The sequence below is a fragment of the Pygoscelis adeliae genome, unplaced genomic scaffold, assembly GCF_000699105.1.
Source record: "Pygoscelis adeliae isolate BGI_AS28 unplaced genomic scaffold, ASM69910v1 Scaffold161, whole genome shotgun sequence".
Classification (NCBI taxonomy): Eukaryota; Metazoa; Chordata; class Aves; order Sphenisciformes; family Spheniscidae; genus Pygoscelis; species Pygoscelis adeliae.
Window position 1 is genome coordinate 650343 of NW_008824061.1, and position 8262 is coordinate 658604.

The following is an 8262-nucleotide window of genomic DNA, read 5'->3' on the forward strand; positions in this document are numbered from 1 at the left end:
CCTGAAGTGGGAAAAGAAACATGCATATGAAGAGGGAGGACAGGCAAGCAGGCAAGCATGGCTAGAGAGGAAGAAAGAAATCACACGGTACAGGAATTCCTTGTCCAAGACAAGAGCTGTAGAGAGGTCATGAATAAAGGAAGCAAGGAAACAGGGTTGCCCGTGTCCAAAAGCTATTCTTGGAAAGCCCCAAAAGAGTCCTACAAAGTGGTTAGAACAGCTATTGCAGCTTCTGCTTTAAGCACTTCTGGAGTTCAGCAGTCTGAGGGCAGAAAAGGCCAAAACTGTAATTCGTGTCAGGGAGACACGTATGAGTGATACAAATTGGGAGGCTGTGATGGATGCCTGTAGAAGGAGCGGCCAAACAATCGGTAGTGGTGCTTTTTTCCTTTGAAAAATGCCACTTTATCAAAGCTGTGGGAGGGAGAAAGGAAATAGTCATTTCAGAAGAGCCCGTTGCACAGGGATTTAAAGACCCAGTTTCATGCCCTTGCTCTGCCTAGTGCAAAAGCGGAGACTTGAGTCTTGGTCTTGAAAGTGGTGCGACCACCAGTTCTGCCACAGCAGTGTGCTTTCTTGCTCTTCTGGCACTTCATAGCGAGCTCTGAAAGGTCTCATTTTCATTCCTAGTGGGGAAGAAACATAACTTTGAACCCAAGATTTTCTGCAAAGTGGATTTCTGTTCATATTAGCTCTAATACTGACTGACACCAGGTAAGTCTCAGAAGCCAGGCGGAAGGGACTATTTGTGATTTTGCAGCCTGGTTTCCTGCTTCACTCAAGTCAGGACTTCACAGAGCAAGCCCAGTAAGTCCTCTGTGACAGGCATACCAATAGGGCAAGAAACTTCTAGATAAGTGAGATTTGGAGTAGATGTTAGGAAGGGCCTTTCTCAGCTGAGGGTGGTGCAGAGCCGCATTCCCAAGGGAGCTGTGGGATTTCCACTGCTGCAGGTCCCTAAGCAGGGGTCGGACCAACCTTGTCAGCGATGATGAAGGTACTGCTGGCACAGTACCGGGGTGACCTCTCCAGGGTCCTTTGTACCCTGTGCGCTATGATATCAGCTCATCTATTTTTGAAAGAGGTTGGCTCTTAGGGTGAAATGATAGAGAATCCATCACAACTCTTGCCATATCATTCTCTTGATGAATTACCTTTGCTATTAACAATAAACATGAGCCTTGCCTTGACTCATAGCCTCCAAATCTCATTCTGACTTTGCTGGATTGAAGGAGCCCCTCCTTTTGAAAATGTTCTTACTGAGAGGTGAGAGATTTATCAGTCAGGGCCAAGTCTTCTCTGTCATTCTCTTGGATACAGAGGATCTCAACCATTTTTCTTCTGTGGCCAGGTTTTCGGCAACAGCAAACTATCAGTGGCCACAGTATTAACAGGCTAAATACAGCTGAGTACCAAGAGCATTTTCACAGAGTGGCCCCATGTGAATCCCCTGTAGATGTGCTTATTACTGCAACAAAGAGACTGAACTGCTCGAGTCTCTCTCTATATCCATATTCTTTGTAGACCTCAGACCCTCTTGGAGCTATGTTCTGATCCCTGCCACTTCTGAAGTGTGGCAACCAGACTTTGTGACTTTTGTGATACCGGTGTTTGCTGCACTGGGTACAAACGTGACAGAGCATTGCTGCTTCTGCTCCCTATTGCTCCATGCATGCACCCATGGGCTGGGGCTCTCCTAGCTGCAGTTCTGTGGAGAAAGCTCCTGTTCAGCTGTATCTCTCTCACGGTTCCTAATTCCCAGAGTCACTGCTTTCTGGGGGGAAAAAAAAGTACCCAGTCTTGAAGTAATACAGACTGCACAATTTATCCCCAGAGGTTTGATCTGGCTGCATTAAAATCAAACTTGTTTCTGTGAACTCAGTTTCCACGTCAGTTCAGTTTAGTCTCTTCACCAGACCTGCTGTGATCATTCATCTTTGTACCCTTAGCAAACTTAGATTTGCTTCCAGGCCACTGATACCTTTATTGGTGTCTGGATTGCAGTCGCTGTGAGAGTCTGGGAGAGAGGACATGGGATTTCATTTTACTGGGGAGGTAGAAAAGTTGATTTATTGCTGGGAGGGAAATAAATTACAATGTAAATAGCAAGAGGTGTGTTTGGAGGCCAAGGGTATGTGAGGAAAGTGATGTATCTCCCAGATCCTTTTTACCCAGCACTTTAGGTCAGCGGGGGACGATGGAGTCTTCAAACCTTGTCCTAGCTGTATGACAGCTGTAATCTCATATTTACATTTAGTGTTGAGTATGCCCTTGCAGTATGCGGGAGAAATAAGCAGGTTTGGTTAAATAAGATGCAATCTGGTTGCATGTCATTTCAGAGGCATCCTGAGGGCAGGATTAATGTCCCAGCACTCCTGTTCTGCAGAGCTTGATGGCAGTGGGAGTACCAGGTTTTGTCAGAGGCACTGCATTTCCTGCGAGCTCTCCAAACTGCAAGGAGCCTTTGCTGAGTGACAGAGCAATGGGCTGCCCCTTTGAAGCATTGCTTTTCTGACCCAGCAGGATTTGAGATATGACCTGGCTCAGGCTGCAAATGCTAGGCTTCGTATGGATTTGGAGGCTGGATGAAGGGACAAGCGAACTTTGGGGTCAGGGAACTTTCCAAGGCCTCTTGAGATCTGGCAGAATCCATTATGTGCAGATAGAGAGATTTATGGGTCTGGAGAGAGTTTGTTAGTTCTCCTTGACAGCTTCTCTCCCTTCCCCCCCTCTTGGCCTCTGCCAGTGCAACATGTGCATTAAGGAGGCTGATGTCTCCAATTTCCATGCCTTAACTTGCTGTGGAGCAGACGGTCCCACAGCCCTGCTGGAGGAACGCGATAGGGGTTTCATTCTCCCTCCCTTCTTTTTATCATTCTCAGTCACTTAATCTGGCTGTTTTGCTTCAGCCAAGATCTAATCAGGAGGGATCTGTTTGACTTTCAGCAAAGTCAGCTTGATGGAAACTTTAAACTGAAAGGCTTTTCCTGACACGCTTGAAAACGGTTTTGGTTGGAATCAGTGTCTGGCTGCATGGTTACAACATGAGGAGGTTTCACAGCTTAAGCATCTTTCCTTCCTCCCAGGGAGGGGGGAAAAGCATGGGCAGCCCCTTAGACCTCCTGAGCCTGGGGGTTTGGATGCCCTGGGCCTGAAACTGCACTGTGGGGTCCCACTCCCCTCTCCAATCCAGACCACATCACCTTCAAGCAGGTGAGATGTAAAGCCAGACACAACCAGATTCAATGTCCATGGGAACTGGGCACCTCTTGCATTATTGAAACTGTAGGCCAAAATGGGCTACAGGCTGTCATCAAATAGGATTCGAAGAGAACGATGGGGATGGCTGACCTCTCCTAGGGAGGGGAAGGTTGTAGGAGTTGTCTTGTTCATGAAAGAGCTGCTACCCTGAGGTCTGAGGACTAGGTCTCTGCTTCAGACAGAACAGGGCATGATGTGTGTGTATTCAGTCTCAGGCTTACAACTAGGGTGGTTCTATGGTGGCTATTTCACCTATTTCAGCCTCAAGCTCCTGCTGTGCATTAAAAGCACAACGAATGTGGTCTTTTCCTCTTTCTTGCATGCTGTGAATACAGACCTAAGACCTGGGATGAAATCTCAAGTCCATGCTCTCCCTCCCCTTCCAGTTCCTTGCAGTTCCTGTGGCTTAGGGCTATTAGATGGGTGGCCATGGGTGAAAAAGTCCCTAAGGGGGCAGACGGAGGGAGTCGCAGGATGTTGGGAGAAGCCCAGTGAGGAAGAGGAAGAGGAGGCAGAGGGAGGAAGGAAGGGAGGCAGCTGCCTGTCCTGTCTTTTAAATTCAGCAGCTATAGTACAGGCAAAAAGATACTTGAGTTTTCTTTCCATATGCTTAGGTGGGTGCTTCTAAGCCTGGAGCAGCTGGTTGGCTGTGTGTCCCTTGCTCAGGAAGAGAGGGCTCTTAGCTCTGCCTTGCACAAGGTTATCTGCAAGTAGACTACCAATCCTTTCGTTGCTCCTTGATTGGAGACCCTTCAGTGAGGCCTCCTCCCTGCATTGCCTTGAAGACTGAAGTGCCGTGCGGGAGCTGTCACTGGGCAGGTGTTTGCAGGCCCTTTCCCCTGGACTCCTGCCAAGGCTTCCTGATGAAGCCACGGCTGAAACACGTCACTGCAAGGACAGCAGTTTTTCATGCCCTGATCCCATTGGGGAAGGCAATGGCAGAATGGCTGATGAACAGGATTGTTGGGGTGGGGTAGGAACAGCAGCTTTGAGATGAGCCCATCTTGAACAAGCCCCAGGTCTTGGTCTGGCATGTGGGACAGGCACTGACCTCTCTGCAGGGAGGTCTCTCTTCATACATGGGAACAGTTTCAGATGCCTCTGCTACTACTTTTCAGGCTTCGTTTTGGGGAGATGACTTTTGCAGCAAGGCATGGGTGGCAGGATTGACCCTAGATGGTGTACCTTCCTGCTGCTCCCAGCAGGTGCTTCCAGAACCCAGGAGTCAAAGTCTATTCAGCCATACAGGAGGCTTCTTGAAGAGAAATGCATCATGGCATTTTCATTCCTAGACAGCCACAGTTGCCTTCAGTGAAGCAAAGCTTTCTTGCGTTCCCCTGCTCCACCTGGTATAGGCAACAAGTCACTGAGGAGAAATAAAACCTTCTGTTAAGTAGAAATTCTCTCTTAAAAAGGAAAAAATATATATATGGACGTATAAAATCTGAGCAGAATTACTTCTTTTTCTGGGCTCCAGTTGGTTTTGTTGTGTTGGTGCTGCTTGTGGCCCAGTTTTTGCAGCAGTGGTTTCATTCTGCAGTCTGCGTAACTGCTTACTTGCCACTTGCTTTAAGGCACAGACAAGCCCAACTTCTCCCCAGGCTAGAGCTGTTTTTAAAGACACCGGGTAGGCTGATGAATACTCCTCGTGATGAGTTGCAAATTTTGTTTTAATTGAATCTTTGAAGCCAAAAAAGGGGGTAAGGGGCCCATTAAATAAATTATTTTAATATAGCAATCAGATGATGCAGGCTCTTCTGTGTTTATTAAAAGGCCTAGTCAGCTCAGAGCTCAGCTGTGCGAGAAAAGCCCAGAAAGCCAGCCAGTTTTCGTACTCCGCTGCTGTTTTAGGGCCAGATCTCTCTCCCCGAACAGCATATTTTTAAGTGGCCATGTGAATTCTTATTAGGCACCCTAACATAGATGTAAAACCATGCATTGTAAACAGAATTACCCTGCACACAAAACGAGCAAAATACTGTAAGGTCTTGTCTTTTCTTTATCAGGTTACCTAGGCATGTTTTTTTTTTTCAAAAGTCCACCCACGCAGAGAGACTGGGGAATGCCAAAGCTGCATGAATTTTAATTACGCTAGACATGAAACAAGGGGCTACCTTGTAAAGAATAAAGTTAATAAAACATGGATATGGGCTTAATTCTGCTTAATAAGCATCCCTGGCAGCGCACATTTTAGATGTAATTTACACAGCATGGAAATTGGGTACAATTCTTAAGAGGTGTCTGCATGCAGACTTGCAAACTCAACAGTCCCTTCCTATTGGAAGAGATTTGTTGCTATGCTGCTGTAAAATGGTGAATTAGGCCATTCATAATTATTGGCCAGAGATGGGCGTCTTTCTTTTCCCCATTCAACTACAGCAATATGCATATACATTTTAAAGTGGTATTAAATTTAAATCTCTTCGTTAACTTTCATGCATGCATTTTCAGTAGCTATGCAGATAAAACAGCAAAAGACCTGCATACACTTCTATCGGTAGTTAGCTCTGTGTGTACAGCTTTAGTAAAGCAGAGATACGCCTAATGACTGAATCTACAGAACATAGCCCATGGCTTTTGAAGGCTCTATAAAAAATAAACAGGATATTCTGTTAGCAACCCTGCGGGAATTATTGCACTCCACTAAGGAAAGATGCCAATAACCTCCGTTTTGACCTAGATAGATCATTCTGTTTAGGAAGGTAAGGGAATGCAATTCTAGATCTCTTTTCCGTTCAAGCCACCAAAGCCCTGAAATTCAGCCAGGCCTTCATTTTAAACCTCAGCACTGAGGACAGAAGCGTTTATTTATCAAGTGAACAAAACCTCAGAAATGACAGTGTCTTTAAATGTTTATATTGGCCTCCTTCCATAGCGAGTGCCTAATGCATGGGCTCCTGTACGCTTAGGGTGGGGTGGGGTTATTTAATAAGCATTGCGAGTCTGATTCTCCAACAGCCGTGGGGAGTCCGACCCTCTGTCTGCTCCTGTGTGCGAGGTGGGGCCTTTCTCCACAAACTGCAGGAGGAGCATTGGTGTCTCTCTCCAGCGTGATCAAAACACTGTCTTGCTTGTTCATTTTATGAATCGGTGTGGTTCTCTCCTTCCCTCTTCATGGTGCGCGCTGTGCAGCTTTCCAGACTGGGACTGGAGGTGAGGAGGGAGCCCAGGGGAGAAGAGGCAGGGGAGAAAAATTGCCTTAATAATTATGTAATATAGAAATTATTATATTATATTAAATATAGATAGGTAAATATGTGTAAAAAAAAAAAAGTGCCTTAAGGAAAAATGCCTTACTGGCCCGGTTTGGACAAACAATTCAGCTTCCCCTGGTGGCAACGAGGAATGCAGCCCCTGGATTCAGCAGGGGCTAGTTGGTATGGAACAGCATAGGCTGCGCTACCCTCAATGAGGAGTAGCTGATACAGATGAAAATGGGAGATGTTTTGAGCCCTGTTTACCCAAATGGACGTTGAAGGAGAGAACTTCCACTGGCAGAGACCAAAGCACGTGGAGGCTTTTCTGTTTCACTTGGCAGCCCACCAAAGGCAACGTTTCACCTGCAAGAATGACAGTGCAGGAGCATGATGAGGTTGGCCTTCAATTCTCCAGCTCAGGACGGCTCTGGGCTTGCTTGGTGTTTATGAAAGCATGGGCTCTTCAGAAAATTTTGTGAAGCTGGGGCATGATCCAGAGTGGTGCAGAGCAGATGCGCATGCCAGTAATGTCACCAGGAGTTCATGGCACTGTGCCCGCGTTCAGAATCAAACCCTGTGGACTCCTTGGCCATCTAGAAATACAGACCTGCGTGTTAGCAAATGCAACATTATATTCACAATATTATATTTCATTATATCATTATATTCACAAGCTCTGCTTTAATTTAATTCCATCACTGCAGAAGCAGAGGGACCTGGGAGAAGCATTTCTTCTTAGAGTTGCAGCAGCTCTCTTTTCAGATCCACAAATCACCAGAAAAAAAAATACCGTGACCAACTTTATCACTGAGTAGGATCATTTTTAAGCGCAGAGCTGCTGCTCCTAGTTCACAGCTACACAAGAAAACAAATTAGTCGCATGTCAAAATAACTGAAACTTATCTAATATGGGGGGGATAAAACAGCATTCTTTCACCAGAGATTTGGAGACTACAGGCAAAACAGTATCTTTATATATAGATGGAGAACGTCTTCCTTGGGAAGATGTCAGATCTGCTCACATCCTTTGAAGATGAAGCTTTGGATAATTCACTGGCAGTTCAGACAAGGATTCTCTGATTGCGAACAGCTTTCTTTAGGCCATGCCCGTACCTTGTACTGCAGCATTCTTCTGTGTCAAGTGAAATAATCCGACAGAGAAAATTAAAATATGAAGCATTTTAGTTACAGGAAAGGAAAGAAAAACCTTTATTGATTGGGACGGTGAAATCTGCTCCAAAAAGTTGGCAGCAGGTAAAAAGAGATCAACAGCCAAACATTTATACCTCCCAAATGGTTTTGAATATCTTCCTCCCCTGTTCTCTCCTGGAGAACCTGATTCCACCTCGTTTTGGCATGCATAGGGATTAAGAGTGAAAATCAGGAAGTATGGCCAGAGTTTAGTTAAACTTTATGGACACAGTGGTTGTTTCTGTTGCCTTTCCTCCCCAATACATTAAAATAGTTTGGAGCTGAAGTTCTTGCAACGAAGTAGTTACAAAGATTATTTTGCTGAAGTTGATAATTCCCAGGGGGTGTCACCAACTGGTTTGAAGTGCCCTCTTCAGCCGGGTACGTGCTTCACCCCTACACCTTCAGGACTGGATTAGTCTCATCCTGCCACTGGTAGGACTCGCCGAAGTGTAGCTGGGGCAGGTCTCCTCTTCCCAGCCGAGATTCCCTCTCCCTCCACCCTGACTGCTGCACGCTCCCCCAAGTATCTTGCTCATCACCTCCTGCACGTAAGACTTGTGAGCTGTTAGTTGAACCTGAAATCTGGAGAGCACCATTCTTACGGCAGCAA